We start from the raw sequence: 18201 nt of genomic DNA on the forward strand, positions 1-18201 counted from the left end.
GAAATACATATATTGATCAGTCAAAATGTTAAAAATGAGTATCCTAACAATGGCACAAGGGGTGGGAAATATTTGGTGACAAATAAACAACTAGGTCTTGGAGGTCTTGTGTTGGAGGCACCAAAAAAAAAAGATATGAGCAACATTGACAAGCCAAAATCATGGTGGCCAGATTACTGGGTCAGAGCATCCCAAAAACACCAGGCATTTTAGGTTGTTCTCACTTTACAGTGGTTCAAGGAGGACAGTGGGTAAACTGGTTGACAGGGTAATGGACACTCATGGGGCACATGGGCAGGAAAAGACGAACCAATTTGGTCTGATCCCATACTATGGCACAAATTGCTGAAAAACTCAATGTTTACCACAAAAGAATGGTGTCAGAACACAAGGTGCTTAGCAGCTTCCTGCATATGAGGCTGTATACCTGCAAGCCAGTCTGAGTGCCCATGTGGACCTCTGACCACCACCAAAGGTGGGGCCTACAATCGGCACATGGGCATCAGAAATAGAGAATGGAGTAACAGAAGACAGTAACCTGGTCTAATGTTTTCTTTTAGATCACAAGATAGGCCATATGCTTTAGAATCATTCACCTGGGCAGGGTCCTCTCCTCCTCCTGTGCCACTGTCTGTATCTGTCTGTCATTTGCAACCCCTGTTTAACGTATAGCATTGTGTAATATTTGTTGATGCTATATAAATACAGTTTATTAATAATAATATTAATAATAATAATAATAATATCCAATTTAAAAAAAAGCTTTTCAAGCAAATCACATTCCACTGACCACCACTGCCTGAAGTATGTTTTTTCCTAATCATGCTCTATGAATCAATATCTAAGGTTGTGTTTAGACTTCTCTTTGAATGCTATTGCCCCTTCTGAGGTCCCTTGCATGCAAGTCAAATGCAGCCCCTGGGTAGCATTTAACTTAATTACCAAACACATAATCTCTATACAAAGTCTGTTAGGATGAGTATTAAGATATGCTGAGATGCTGGATTTTCATTAGGTGAGACAAACATTTATGCTAATCTTAGGGGAAAATTAAACATCCATTAATCTGTCCTTCAACGTCACTCAGTGATCTGCCCTATCACTCAATCACTGAACCATCAACTACAACTGTTTTTATAGGGAGGACACAGAAGGGTGACCTTAGTTTCCTACAGTTCTGTCTATACAGAGCTCTTTTCACCCTAATATCACTGAAAATCATAATGTCGAACAAATTGATTCCAGAAACAATGATCCAGAATCTTTCACAACCATTTTAACATGGGGAAACCCTTGAAATAACTTTCACATCTTCAGGGAACCCCTGTCACAACTACTATATCCACCACTCACAGTACATTAGTATGGCGGTCAGTAAGAAGAATGCCTTTTATATTGAGCAAAATGTCAGCCTTGCAGATGACTAAAAAAGAGAAAAGAAGCACAAAGGAACCCCTAGCAGCCTTCTCGATAAACCCTGGTTGAGAATCAATGATCCAGAATTTGTATGTAGCTCCAACCATACACAGTCAAACCCCTCACTGTTTAAAAATGTTGATCTGTAACATTACAGCATCTCTGTCTCGATTTAAAAGGAAAAAATATGCTGTTCCTGCAAAGAAAACAAGGAACCCGTCCTGCCAATTTCAGATTTGTTGCAAATCTAATTTTGCTGAAAGATCTCCGGCATCAAGCAAACTTGATGATGAATTAGATATTTGGTTCCCTATTACTATCTTCTATAAATCCTTTCACCTGCACTGACATCATTCTCCTATAGGGCTGAAAGTTATTTCAGAAGTTATCTACACAACCAAGAACATACAAACTCCACAAATGCAGCCAACGTCCTGGCCAAGTTTTAAACTAGAGACCCCAGAACTAAAAAAAGTGTCAACCATTAGCCACCGCCACAATATTCTACTGCCTCTTGCAATGATCCAGTGGTTGGTAGAGAAACCACAGAACTTAGTAGGGTTCCGGCATCTAACATTCCCATATGCATCAAATGCTGAACACTTTTCGACCATGCTTTGATCCTCAAATCCCTGGAAATGGGTAATGGGAGAGGTAAGTATTCATTGCATTCTTTGTTAAATGGCTTCTTTTTTTTCATTTTAACATAGCGAGACTACAAAATTGGCCCGTCTTGCAAGGCTTAGACACAAGCCTATTGCTTTACAGTGAATACAACCTTCCTCGCAGCAACGGGCAAATGAGCCCATTAGATCTCATATGCTTATTACGGCAAGACCAAATTATTTAACAGCTTAGACATAACCATCACTTGCTATTGTACTGCTCTCGGTATAAGTGATTTTAAGATTGTTGTTATTTAGCCCTTCTTCCAATATTCTGAATATTGCATTTATCCAGCATTCCAGTTGTGCCAACTTGGTTTCCTGGGAGCCGCAGACACATTTAGCGCGTGTGGAAGAGGGCAAAGCATGTCAGACATTGTTGCAATGACCCGATGGCTGCTCTGAGCCATCCAAGGACAAAAACAAAGAGATGTTGAACACACTATTCATAATGCGTTATTGTTCATTAATTTATCTTATCTGGTGCAGAGTGAGGTAAACGGAATCTTCTACAGCATATTAGATACTTAATACCTCCGAGGGTACATATTTCTTTCATTTGAACACAGTCACAATTTGCATAGGAGGTACATAATAAAACTGAAAAATATGGCATTGCTCTATAGTTCTTCACAGCTATAATTGAAAAAGAGAAAATAAATTAGCTGCTTGTGATTTAGGGTCTGAAAAAAAAAAAAGAAAAAAAAAACATCTAACCCCGACTGATAAAAAAAAGACTATCCTTTACCTATCAGCATGCCAACCGGATTTCCCAATCTCCCCGGCAAACATTATTTAAGACATATGTGTAAAAAGTAATTTGCATTATAAATTGAGTCAGTAAAGGGGAATGTATCATACCATTGAAAATGGAATAGAGAGTTCACAGCATTATTTGTAAGGGAACAGACAAGTGTGTGGATAGCTTTATATAATATTTTGACTTGTTTTTCTCTGTTGTTCTGGTAAAGAGTTATATTTCCCTTTAAGTATTTACCATGGCAGTACAAAGAAGTCACCACCATTTGTAAATCTGTAATGAATGAATACAATACATCCCCAAATCCTATTGTATTTCTTACAGTTTCTAAAACAGATGCTTTAGGGATGCAAAAATAATGCAACGGTAATAGAAAGAATATTGCCAGCCTATATTATGTAGGTAGATGTATGCTCCCACCAAGCCTGTTCAAATGAATAAATCCCTTTGTGGTTCAGAAGTAACTACACAGAAGCTATTTTTTTTATTTTGTTTTAACAAAGATTGGAGTCATTGCAGTGTGCATGGTAATTATTACTACTCATATTTTACAGGCTACCCTTATTTTTTATACAATTGAGTTGCTCTAAAGACATAAGAAGCAGAAAGTTATGATGTGTGGCCATACAAAGCTAGTACAATTCCACCATCATTGGTTCACAGGTGTCAGAGATGATTCTCTAATTGACTGATAAAAGCGGTGCACATGAAAATGCATTTACCATAGAAAAAAACATGATGGAGTCAGATTATTATTGGTGTCTTTGTCCCTGTTTATATCTTTCCTGGTTTATAAAAAAAAATCCAACATTCTGGGATGTCACTAGACCAGGAATAGTGGAAACACTGGCCCATTTATTAAAGCTTTCCAAGGCTGGAGAGAATGCACTTTCATCAGTGAAGCTGGGTGATCCAGAAAACCTGGAATGGATTTCCTAAAAGTAATTTGCTATTGTTTTCAAATCTGGACCAGATGCGTTCCTGGTTTGCTGAATCACCCAGCTTCACTGATGAAAGTGCATCCTCTCCAGCATTGGAGAGCTTTCATAAAGCAGGCCCAATGTGTTACAATGGGCATTAGTTCTAGGGACAAACAAGAAAGGTCCCACTTTTTTGAGAGATCTCCTCTCACTGCCTGTTGAGAAAAGTAATGAGAAAAGAAAATATCCTTAAAGGAACACAGCACAAAAAGCATGTCAGGGATCGTAAAGATTTGTTAACAATGTCAAAAAAGTTCAAGCTGGATGGCCTGCTTACACCAGCCATGTTCGGCCTGGTTGGTCTATGTTGGGCATTCTTAAGCTATGCAGTCCCAATGCAATAACAAGGCAATTTACTTTATGTCATATGGCTTTAGTACACATCAACACAATTAAAACATTTCAACTTGATATAGTACATCAGAATGCATTGCTGTGCCTAGAAATAATGTGGAGCTCCCATGTAAATGGATCCACTTCCCTGCCAGCTCCTAATCACCTTCCATCACCTTAAACATTTAAAGATTACCCAAATTAAAGTTAAAAACTACTCCCACAGACCTTTCTTCTAGGAGGGACAGCAGGATAACTACACTACATGCATTGCATTTAAAACACTTAAACACAACACCCGTCATGAATCCAGTATCACATATATTACGGCCGGGTTTATCCTGTTGCGGTCGCAGTAGCACACGTGTTACTGTGCATTTTGCCATGCATTGGGTTTAGGAAGCCTTTTTATTTAAATATTGAATATAAAATATTAAATATTGAAATGTGTGTCCATAGGTAAGGTGTGTTAGGTGCTGTTACAATAATATATGAGTTGCCACACTGGCAAAAATATTGCAAAATCTAAAGTATATCAGGTATTTTTTTGATAGAGCAGAGAATGGTTAAAACCGCAGTTTGCCACCATTACAGGAAAATGTTTTATTTCCATTGACCACCAATGCTGGGCCCCACTAACCAGTAAAACCATTTTTCCAAATTCTTCATTTTTCCAAAAGCATAGGGTGTTTTTGCTCCTGAAAACTAGTGGCAGAAAGTTTCCCTACTTCTTCCTTACAAGAAAATACATGGTCCTCAAGCTGTATAAATAGATCTTTTGCTGGTTAACTACATGTCTCCAAGAAAGCATAAATTGTATGTTGGACAGGTTTGGGAAGTACTGTTTCGGATGTGAGGAGTCTGTAGCCAACAGTGAAAAGCCGGTAACGCTCTTCAGGGGTACACAGGAGTATATTTTTAGCTTTGCCATATCTGGTATTGCTAGACCTAAAGTGATGTGTTCTTTCTTCTCTAAAGGGTTTAGGTTATATGTTACTACATGACAACTCCCCCATCTGCCTGACTAATTCCAACTTTTATAACTACTGCGTAAAATAGAAGTATGCAAGTTGCAGGGACTTTCAGCAGCAGCTAGCATATACACAATGACACATTCATTAATGACCACTGCGTGTCTAAGGGACCCACATGTCTCCATTATCTGCAGCAAGATAACAAAGAAACTCATTGGTCAAGGGGAGGCAGAATATTCTAAGTATTGTAGTAGCACAATCACACATTGCTCGTGTAGTAGGGGCCCATGGCCCTAATACTGATATGAAAGATCTTTTTTTTATACATACACACATTTGTAAATGCCTTTTCATATTAGATCATCCTATGTTTTGTGTTTAATTTGGAGGCGATAACCTTGTACATTTTAATCGTGAACTGCTCAAATGTTGCATACTTCCCCATATTGATGGATGGCTTGTGTACATTACAGTCAGATATGAACACTTTGATCGTTTCATTTCTGTAGCTGATTACTTCAAGCTCTGAACTAACACAAAACCCCACTTAGTCCATTTATCTCAGCAGCTTGCAGAGTTGGGTTAGAAAGAGCAAACTTTAAACCCTATTGTTAATCTTTGCAATCTTATTTTCAGTCTTTTAATTATGTGCAAAAATGTTGGGAGTTTAAACTGACCTTTACTACCAAATGAATGCAGTTCAAAGTGGACCTGTAGTCAAATGTAAAGAATAAACTTTGCTGAGAGCCTTGCAAGACAGAATAAAATAAAAGCAATAGAAAGGATGAAATGTTACCATGTTATGAGAAAATACTAATCAAGGTTCACTTGAATGAGGTACTTGGTCATATAATTAATGCCAAAAGAAGGGATCATAGTTTTGACTTCTGATCCTCCCCTTCGGCAAAGGCCACAGAGATAATTTCCAAAGTTTCCAGACATGTCATTACCACAAATAGCCAAAGTGGCACTTTCTGTAGAATGGCAAAAATGTCAGTCCTATTATTCTTTATTTTTTCATCCAGAAAAAAACTATATATATACTTTTACTATACAGTATAAAGATACCATAGTGCCATAGGCACACTGAATGATGACCCCCTGTATGTACATGGGAGAACCCTAAAATATCTTTCAGGTCCTTAGGGAAACCCTGCTATATTTTCTTTATCTACAGTCCAGAATATAATATTGTGATGGTCAGTAGGAAGAATTTCTCGTACATTGTTGGCCAGTACAAAAAATAAAATCCTTACAGATAGCCAAAAGATCATTGGTGTCAGGTAAACTGAGGCACAAATTGCTCATTTCTCAAAGAACCTTAGTTGAGAAACATTGGTCTACAGGAGGACACAGATCCATCCAATGAGAACCACATGGTTGTAGCTCATCCCTGTATCCAGTGAGAAGACTTCAAGTTGCAGAAATATACCAGAGAGACTATAAAGATTGACTAGTGAGGGTTCTCCAAATTAGACTTCTTACAGCCACCCACAATGGTGGGGTAACCATCTCAGCAGGTAAACATAAACCCAGTTGTATAGCTCTAAAGCCACATGACAAAATTTTCGAGGGTTTCCTAAAATATAACATGCCTCCAATATTTAGTCTTTGCAAGTCTTGGTAAACCCTCCATAATCTTCTGGGCTGTGTAGTCTTTATGGACTGGGTAGCTACCCTATTGTTGGATAATCGGCAACTTTCACATTGTGTTGCTCGGTGTCACCCCACACCTGGGTAATCAGAGTGCTGCTGACTTAAGCTGCATACACACGTGCAAATATAGTCGTTGAAAAGGATCTGTCACAATCCTTTCCAACGACAAAGCACTGCACGATTCATGAACGAGTGCTGTACATGCAGCACCATTCTGCTCTATGAAGAGGGGGGGATGATGGAGGTGCACCCCACTGCGCGTTCTCCCCCTACCCTTGCATTAGGATTGTTCGTCATCCATCGTACGTGGATCCGCCAGGATGGTCGTTCGGACAATGGACCATGGGCGCTGTACACACGTCAGATTCTCGTCCGATATCGGCCCTGAGCTGATTATTGGACGAGAACCATTGGATGTGCGTACAAAGCTTTAGTTTCAGCTGTTGACTACCTTTCTTTAGCAAAGATGGGAGTCTGTTTGGTCCTTTAAGACTCCTGAATTATCACCAGTTTAATGACCCTTACTGGGATGCTTACATCTCCCGGCTTGTAAACTGTTGTTGGTTGTGTGTACACTTTGGTTGAGAAAGTCTCATTAGTGATTGCAATTCATGTTTGAAGTGCTAGATAGCAGCATTAACATTTAGTCACATTTCTAGTGGTAAGTATTGGCAGTGTAAATGACGTATTATTGTGCATGACCCTATTTAATAATTTGGTACTTTTGTAGCTTACTAAAGAAAGGAAGCCTAATTTTTTGTATCATTGCGTTAGGCTTCAGCAATCCCATTATACTTAGCACCAACAATTACTTGTGCGCTACATTTGTAGCATTCAATCATTGCTGAGGCACTGGACATGGGACATGGCAAAACAAAGATGCAGAATTTTTGGATCCTTCTTTAACATTTGGCAATGTAGTGTAGTCTATATTGAAGTAAACTTAGACTATAAAAAAACCACCCAATGTTACCATACCCAAATGTAAATGTTTTCCTGTTTCCAGAAGCTTTCTGTCTAAGAAGATGCTCATTCTGAAATCTTTTGATTGGCCAACTTAACCCAAAATCCATGAGCCCCTTTGGTACAGACCACAATAGAAGTCACAACATTGGCATGTTACTCTAATTATAACATGTTCTTTAATTGAATGTATAATTATTTTTTTTTTTTTTTTGCATTTTTAAATCATTTATTTTAAATAAATTAAAAATTCAATCCAGACAAAAACCTAGATTCACAAATTACAAAAATACATACGCAGGAGTGCTTTTTACTGCTAAGTAGAGTAAGGGAAGTTGTTAGAGTCATAAGTAGCCATAGTTTTCATTTATTTTAAATAAATTAAAAAAAAAAAAAAAAAAGTATTTATATAGCACCAACATTTTAGGCAGCGCTTTACAAGTCCTTAGTCACGTCACTAGCTGTCCCTCGAAGAGGCTCACAATCTAATGTCCCTACCATAGTCATAACCACAGTCTAAGGTCAGATTTAGGGGGAAGCCAATTAACCTAACATGTTTTTGGAACGTGGGAGGAGACCCACGGAAGCCTGCAAACTCAATGCAGATAGTGTCCTGGCTGAGATTGGAACCTGGGACACAAAGGCCAGAGTGCTAACCACTGAGCCACCATTCTGCCCTGGGTTCCATACATTAGGGTAACATATTTCTGGGATTAATCATGGAATTATAAAATTATTCAGATCTTGTTTTTAAAAATATCGGCAATGGTCCATCTCACTAATATCATAACCTAACAGGTAATTGTCCTTTTCTCTGCAAAACGAGGGTATTACTTTAAAGATTAGGATCATCAGTGATACACTGCCATACAAAGTTTTGCAAACTTATGAAAACAAATATAAAATACTTCAACCAAAACTTACCAAAAACCACAATAGTTCCTCTTTAAAACAACAAATGAATGTCTAATAAATATCTAACCGTCTAAAGATTACACACAGAACCTGTATTTTACTTTCATCAAAAGGCCAACTTTGAAATGCAAAATTATGAACTAAGACCTGAACAAAACGACATAATCCTTTGTGATGTGACACAAGCAAAACTATACTGGAGACACCTAGTAAATGCAAGTCATTAATTAAATAATTTAAAAAAAAAGTAGATAATGAGGTTGGTAAGCAATGCAGGAAACACTTAAGACTGGAATATCACAGAGTCCATGCAATATTTAATTTTCAGCACTTTAAGACTAATTAATTAATCATTTTTTATTTTTCATATAATATTGCAATACAGTTGTTTATTGTTTTATTATTTTTTTTTTATAAATCCAACAAAAGTCCGATTAATGTGGCTGTCCAAGAAACCAAAAAAAAAAAAACAAAAACAAAAAACTGACCTAAGCATGTTTTAACTATAAAGTCTCTAAAAATGTAAATGTGAATATCATATTTAAATATATTTAGGTTCATTTTTTTTTTGCTTTAGAGATGATTTAACAATACCAGGTAAAGAAAATAATACTAATAAACAAACTTGAGCTTGTAGTGCAAGTTTGAAAAAAGTTGAGGAAATGACTTTCATATACTCTTTTCCAAGTATATACTGTTTATGTTGGTAGAATTAAAAAAAACAGAGTTTAATTAACAAGCAATAAATAAACATTTTGCTTTTATATTTGTTTTTATCAACTTTTTTTTTCTTAAAGCAAGATCCTTTTATATCCCATTTCTCCCCACAAGGCCCTACTATCACTAATATTTGTGTGATCTAAGTATAAAACTGGCATAGCACTTAAAAAGTGGAGTTAGCGTTCGTTAGAATCAATGAATATGAATGATTTTTTTTTAATAAATAAAAAAAATAATAAAAATATATTTCAATCAGTAAAAGGCAGCTTTGTAGTTGAAAATCCCAAGCTAGCCTCAGAGTGGGAGTTTTTTTTTTTTTTTCCAGCCGGTACTTAAATCCAAAAAAAAAGTACTGCAATCTTCTGGCACAGACTCACTGTAATGCTTTAAAAACAATTTAGCAACTGTCATTTTTGTAATTACAGTAACTAATTACCATCCTTAGCAAACAAATAGCTTAACATAATACGCAAGCCGAATCAATTTTGAAGAAATGCAAATTCTGAAAGCGAAAAAGGGCATTTTGGCAAACCTGAAAGAGAAGCGGGAAAATAATACACTTTGTTTTATCTACACATAATTCCCAAGGAATATCATATCATAAATATTTGCATTCAGTTCTTATCAGGACATTTGCATTTGCTTCTTATCAGTCTGCAAGCCGGACTCTGCCAGATAGAGCAAGCTGCTCCACACCATCCACATACTTCTAATGAATCACGTCTCAGGCCAATAGAATATTTTGGCTAGAATTTTATCGCCAAGATGAAGAGGTCATTTACTCACACTGTTGGCTCATCTCGGAATAGCCTTGAGATTGGGATGTGATTCACAGAACTTTGTTAGGAAATAAAATAATGTTAATTAAGGTGATAATGTGGTCAGTAACACAGGGTTAAAGGAAAAATACTGACATCCTAAAGAGAAATAATAGTTTTCTTATGGATCATATATCTTATTTTGTAATTTCTGTCCTGTAATTTTTTGGGGAACTTTCACATTTTGTTGATCGGATTTTCATTACTTTATTTTATATACAGATGTGTAGAATCTTTTAAGTAGCTGTTTGTAATTCAAACAAGTGACTGATAAAATCTTAATTACACTAGAGATTTCCACAGTTACTGCACAGGCACCACAACTAAAGGTGCGTACACACTTCCAATTTTTATCGTTCCAATCGAACGACGAACGATCGATTGGGCAAAAAATCGTTGGTAAAAAAGTAACCAACGACGCCGACGAACGAGGAAAGTCGCTGGAAACGAACGACCGGACTGACGGATCGGATTGGACGACGATCGTTGAGCATCGTTCGTGTGTACGGTCGTTCGTTGATCGTCCATGGTCTGAGCATGCGTAATGAACGAACGTCCGTTCACTTTCCTGTCGTGCACATAGTTCCTCTATCGCTCAAACGATCGTATCTATTGTGTGTACAATATCTATGAACGATCGTGTCGTTAACTCTATGTGCAGGATCGGTGCTATACGATCGTTCATATATATCGTGCATGAACGTTCGTCGTTCGTTTTCCAACGATAATAATTGGAAGTGTGTATGTAGCTTAAGCAAAAAGTAGAGGCTGTGCATGAGATTGGCAACTATGGGCTTCCAACACCGTACTTTTTTTTGCATGGTCTATACCAGCCTTTCGCAGTGTTTTTAACATGGGGGAACCCTTGAAATTATTTCCAGGTCTTCAGGGAACTCCTGCTATAATTAGTATATACACATCACAGTATATTAGTGTGGTGGTCAGTGAGAAGAATTTCTCTTACATTGCTGGCCATTGGGAAAAATTTCACCTTTATAGACCTGAGAGGCAAAACAGTTCATAAACCTGTGGAGAAACCCTGGTTAAGAAACACTGGTCTATACACAAACAAGGGTTTAACCTAAATTGACTAGATCACTTTTAAGTAGATCTTGTAACCCTAACAAGAAATTTGGTTCGCTTAAAAAAAAAAAAAGGTTTCAGTTTTTATTTCTCTTTTGTTTTTTTACATCTTTGCAGCCTCCGTATATATATATATATTTATATACCCATTGACCACTTGCAGACTCCAAGGGGTAGAATGCATAGAACGCAACTAGGAAATGGTTGTTACCTTACAAAAAACAACCTGAACATTTAAACTAGAACTTTTATGGCAGAACCACCAGGTATGAAAACTGCAAATTATAAAAATAGAGAAAATTAGTTTTGGAATTCACAAGCTAAAGCTTAAAGTGGAACTAATCTAACAAAAAAAAATTACACTTACCTTTAATCCTGCAGATCCTTCGATAGTGCTGGTCCTTCCCATGATCCAGACCCATGTCCTCATGGAGTTCCCCTTCGTCCTGAAGCAGGGGAAGCACCAGGTGCCGCCAATCTTCTGTCCTTTCTTCCGTCTTTTTCTTGCTGGTGACATAGCCACTGTGAAGGGGGAAAAAAGGGAGCCAATTTCCCTGCACATGTGTGAGATCAGAATCTCCTTCCCTTTGGTGGAAAAAATGCCCCTTCTGCGCATGCTCGAGATCAGGACATGCGCAGAAGGAGCAGCCAGAGTTACCCAGGATGCATGACCTAGGTATCCCGGAGGCTCTGCTGTATCTAGGAGGGTGTTGGAATTGAAAAAAAAAAAATTATTTATTTAGAAGGGTTGTCTACACTACAATGTAAAGTAAAAATGTTGAGTTGAGGTATGCTTTAAATAAGATTTTAGTGTTAGGGTTTACATCTACTTTAAATTCAAAGGTGGCTTCAGGGCCTTCTAAGTAATATTGACAAGTAGTAAGAAGTAGCAGCAAAGTGCTTAATCCTAAGAATTAAAGGGTACTAATATATGTAGTATATTATTATAAAAAAAGTTAAAAGCAATCTATTTTAATAAACATTTGCAAATACTGATAAGCAAGTTCAGGAATTTGTTGACTTTTTCCTATTTGAAAAATCAAACATTAGATTCCTATTAAGACAACACCTAGAGATAAAGGTGACACATTATGTAACAATGACAACATGTATTCATACCCATAAATTAACAAAAATGTAAATTTGATATGTGGAAAAAGTAAGTAAGTCTTTTTGCCAGGAAGCAGAACTAAGTGTCTCAGATTGGGATTCAATGTTCAGGGAGTATACAGGTGGAAACTGATTTATCAAATCTTCACATATCTAGGGTCCAATGTTTCTATTGCTATGGTTGTATGCAAGGTCATAGTGCCAAGATACAATAAACTCATTGGGGCCTTTAAAAAGAAAGTTGTGGACTGAGAATGAGATTTCAAATGATCACCAAATTACTTGAAATGAATCATTACTCTGTATGGAAAATAATCTACAAGTGGGAAGTTGTGAATGACTGCTAGTTTATCCAAAGCTGGTCAGCCGATAAAATATAATTCAAGAGATGACTGTTTGATACTAAAATAAGTCTTCAAAACCGTAAAATGTATGGTAGTAATTTTAGCTAACCCGTGTAGCAGTTGTTAAGAATGAGCATGCATGAATTGCCCCAATTTACGCTGCATAAAAGGTGTATAAGCATAAGAATATAACAGGTCTGGATTTCTGGACCAATGTGCCGACTGATAAATTAAGAATGGATTTGATAGGTTACAGTAACAGCAGAAACAATAGACATTGGCCATAAATTGAATACAGCATACCAATCCTCATACTAATTGTAAAGCGGAGCTGAAAATTTTGGGGTTTGGAGCTGCTTTTCTGCTTCAGGACCTGGGCAAAGTTTAGTCATCAAGTCAAGTATAAATATTGCATAATATGAAAGTGTGCCAACAGCATAATAATCTGAAGAACAGAATCAAATCCACTAAAGAATGGCTCGAAAAGAATAACTGAAGTGGTATAGACCGGCCTAGGCAAATCCTTTGTATTTATCCCATTGAATCGTTGCAGGAGATTTGAAACAAGAGCCACAAACATTTTGCAACTGAGGGAATGGGCCTGATTTAGGCTCTCCAAGGCTAGGGAGAATCAGGGAATTTCATCAGGGAACCTGGGCGATCCAGCAAACCTGGTTTGGATCTGGTCCAGGATTGAAAACATTTGCTAACAAATAGAAAATAATAATAATAAGAGAAATCTATTCCAGGTTTAATGGATCACCCAGCTTCACTGATGAAAGTGTATCCTCTCCAGCTTTGGAGATCTTTAATTAATCAGCCCCAATGCATGGAAAGATGTCAGATACTGGTGAACTGATGCAAAACAATAATAAAGCTAAATTCTAACTCTCAGGGCCAAGAGTGTACTTAGTTACAATACTTGTACAATACACCATAAATCTGTTAGTATATTTGTTTAAAAAAAAGCTTGAAAAGGTGAAAATGTTCCATCACCACTAGACATGGTTACAATAAAGATCTAATTTTTGCTTGTGGGAAAAGTCATCAATTTGCCTGGAGTGCACTTACTTTTTCGCATGACTGTATGCGTGTTTATCATCCAAATTTTTTTTTTACCTTGTTGAGAAGATAGACTATAAGGGGAGAACCTAGGAAAGGATTTCCTAATTTCCTTGCTTTTTTTGCCAACTTTTTTCAATCCTGGACCTAGATTCATTCTGGATTCATTCCAGGTTTGCTGGATCACTCAACACAATTATTTTACAAATAACTATTTAATACAGGGTACACTAATGACACTGATGTTGTAGCGCATTACTTGCAGTCTAAAGAAAGAGCATGGCAGATGTTGCTTCTTTTCAGACTCTCTAAATGGAAGTCTGTATAGAAGCCATAGAGAGCAGAGAGAGACAGGGGGAGTAGTCAATCTTTTTACTTAATCAGATATGTGAGATTATGCTTTTTACCTTTCTAGGAATAGCCAGATTACTTGTGAGTACTTGTGTTTAAAGACAGTGAATGTTTGATAAATGCCATAGTCCCTGCTTTATAAATAAATCCATCTGCCAATTACAAATAGGCAAAATATCAACGCAATATTCTTTTTATTATTGTAATTATATCCCTGAACAAAAAAATGAAGCACAGAGAATAATCGCAAATAGTAACACAGACTGCTAAAAAAGAAATCAAAGTTTTACCTAACGTCATTCAGCAATCCACCATGGAGGACTAATGAACGACCAGTCGGATGACCGCAATGCAAATCGAGGAAATTGATTTATAAATCTGTCTCTGGAAATGATAAAAAATAATTTCCAGCAACAATTATCTGTCTATACGAGGCTTAGCTTGTCCCTATAAAGAACCTGTCAGCTCACAATTTTTTAATTTTTTAGTTTGATTCTGCTTTTAAAAAAGAAAAATAATTATTCATAAATACATTTACACATTTACAATTTGCTATGAAGGCTTTACATTTTTGACTTTGAAACATTTTTTAATCATGCCTTCAGTTGGCCAGTGACAATTGCTGACGGTGTATTTGGAGACATGATAGAACCACAAAAACCCAAAGCTGTGAGTTCAAATACTAAACATTCATGTTTCCCTGGCATGTACCTTTAATATGTCAACTGCACTGAGGACATTCTGCTCTTCTTGACGGCTCATTTGTTACCATCAGTGGTGTTTGAGGTGGGAAGAGCTTCTACTTAAGAGCCTATTATCAGGAAAGATGCGTAGAAAGCCAAAATATTTATGTTTGTTCATGGCACATAGACAAAAGACAGTACTCAGGAGGGAAAGGGGTTTTGATTAAGTGATTGAAAACACTCTAGTGAATGGCCTGTCTCATCCCGGAGATAACATCATCTTCATTCTTATCGCTGTTCTTGAACTTACTTTAAACATTCCGCTGTGCTCATGCAATTACAGACTGTGCACTTTTGGCTTCCTGTTTCCTCCAAGTGTTTCTGGTCATTTGTTTCCATTATATTTTGTCAGGGGTAGCCTAGGTGCACCGTGCAAAAATTCAACTGAGTTAAAAAGGATTAGCAGATGGAATGCACTTCCAGGCAATGTTCACTGGAGCGATGCTGACCAACAAATATGTGACATTGGAGAAGAATATGGGTTAATGGTCCAGCTCCTTGAAACAGTGAAGGCCGATCAATGGTTGGTGATATATTTTGGGTTGTTACGTATTTATGTTGTGTAGGTAAAATCTGATATCTGCCTAATAATCAGAAGGGCAGTATTGTCAAAATCATACAGAGACTTATCTAGGCTTGCTCTAGGCTAGTATGCACACGCTTTGTTACTTAATTTAAAATACAATGGTGTGAAAGAGAAGGTTGGGTTAATGTCCTTAAATTTCTCTAAAATGTCCCTAAATGTCCCTAAAAGGTTCTCAAATTCAAAGTCCCTACCCTAGCCTTTGGTAATAACACACTCTTAGGCCAATTTTGAAAGGAAGCCAATTAACCTAACTGCAGGTAATTTTTTGGGATGTAGGCGGAAACTGGAGTGCCAGGAGGAAACCCATGGAAACACAGCGAGAACATACAAACAGCTCACATATAGTATCCTGGCAAAGATTTGAACCTGGGATTTAGAGCTGGAAAGGCCAGACGGCTAATCTGGCTGGTCTCTCGTCTATAGATCTACCAACAACAATGTAGAGCTAAGACTGGATACAGATTGTATAGTATTATCAGGTTCTTGCATTACATATTTTTGGTAAATCTGAAAAAGATTGTACAAAGTCAGATTGTATTGCATTTATTGAGTTTAAAGTTTCTTATAAAGTCTTATAAAGACCAGATTCTTCTGTCAAGTATTACTGCTGTCTTTCTTGTTTCTTGTTGTTCATTTGTTGACTAGAGTAGGGGTCCCCAACCCCCAGTCCCAGTTGTCTGACATGGGCTGTGAGAGCACGGAGACCGGTGGTGGTGGGCGGATCTGGCAGGTGCCACCCTATATATTACCAGTTGATGGTAAGTTAAACACATGATCACTTTGTAGGTCAAATATTCCTACACCCTGCATCGGAACACAAACTTCCCAGTTGCCCTATTGGCATTAGAAATATTTTAATAACAGTTTTTCCCTGGAATATTTTTTAGTGCATCAATACTTTATTTTTAGTATTAGATAAAAATAAATAATTAAATATCATATAGATAATGTTTCTGAGAGGCTGTTTTTGATGAAGGTATTTTTAGTTTATTTAGTCACAATAGTGGGAACAAGGAGGATCTGCTAAACTTCTTTACTACTGTAACATCACTGACCGCCCTAACAGGCTTTATCAGCATGTAAATTAGGGCCCCTGCTATGGAAGTTGGACTTTGCTCATCCAAGTTCAGAGCTAGTGGGGCCCCGGACCCTGAATAAAGAGGTTTTTATTTTTTTTTTTGCACTGCAATGCTTTAAATATTTTTTTTTTTCATTGTGAAAAATTGAAACCTGTCGGACTGTTTCATTATTCCCTGTGATTTAAATAGTTGACCTGTGCATAGTCTCCAAGTTCCATACCTGTATTTAGCTTCTCTATGTGTAACTGTCACTAATAATAATCTGGTGCAATCACTGCCTTGTGCCAGCACTTTACTGCCATTGCACCTACTTATCTTATAAAAGCTTCTTATTTCTATCCTGTGGTGAGGTGTTTCTGCCAAACTTCCCACTTCTGGCTGGTGATTAGCGAGGCAGAGACACAAACAATTTCAGGATGATCTTGCCACTGGACTCCTATAGGAATAAAACACAAAATCTGCCAGGTGACTAAACCCATCACAACAAGTTGGCTTATAATTACATGGTACTGAGATTTCAAATCTCCTCTGTAGATTAAGCATTACAAACAAAAAGGGCACACCAAATTGAAAATGGAGTTAACTTGTCTAAAAACACCGCCTGCCATATTTTGTTGGAAAGGGAGTTATGGGGGAGCTGATGAGAAAATAAATGCATCGTTTCATTGCTGAAGATAAAAACATCTGTACCATCACAGATCCTACCTTTACCTTTCTTACAACAATCCTAATAGTCCATATCGGGCAACTAATCAATTCAATTATAGCTATTTTAGTATTTTTATGAAATTTATTTATTAATTAGTTTAAATGTTGTTCACATTGGCAAATTCTATAAACAATATCTGTAGTGCAAACATTATAGAATAAAGAAAAATGATTTCTCTTCATCTTCTGTTTCAGTAACAAATGAAAAAGTCGATCGAAAAAGTCGAAAGCACGATCCTAGTCCCCCCCCAACGTATCCAAAACTTGGAAGACACTCCTTTCTTCTGGAATGAGAAGTACTCACACAAACAAATGAGCATTGCCAATCTAAAGCCTCATACAGACAGCTGATGGACACCAGAGAATGGTCACTGGAAACAATCTTTCATGGAGAAGGAGAGAGGGGCAAGCAAGGGTGGTGAACAGCAGACGTTCTGATTGGTCATTCATCAATACGATGTGACGGATTAATGAAAGACTTCAGAGGGCTGCTGTACACGTCAGATTTTGTCCGAGGCTAGCACGACTGTTGAGGTGAGAATCATCTGATGTGCGTACATACCTAAAAAGTGTTATTAAAGTGGGACTTTCATTAAACTAAAAAAAATGACACTTACCTTTACTACCGCAGAGTCCATTGGATCCTGAGCCATCCTAGATTTTTCTTTCATCCCAGTATGAAGGAACTGCGCAGACACGAGTTCAGGTGACTTATCCTCCCATGTTTTTTTATTGCGGGGAAAATACACATACCTGATATTAGGCATGCACAGAAAGACCAGCCTGCAGGACATGTATCCTAGGAGGCTCTGGGCTTCCCATTAAGTCTTTACCGCCACGGCAGCAATGACAGAAGGGGAGGGTCTCCCCTTTTTTTAAAAGTTAGAAAAGTTTTTAAAAGTTAGAAAAAACAAAGCTTATTTTAACAGGTGTAG

The sequence above is a fragment of the Pyxicephalus adspersus genome, chromosome 5 (assembly GCF_032062135.1).
Source record: "Pyxicephalus adspersus chromosome 5, UCB_Pads_2.0, whole genome shotgun sequence".
Taxonomy (NCBI): domain Eukaryota; kingdom Metazoa; phylum Chordata; class Amphibia; order Anura; family Pyxicephalidae; genus Pyxicephalus; species Pyxicephalus adspersus.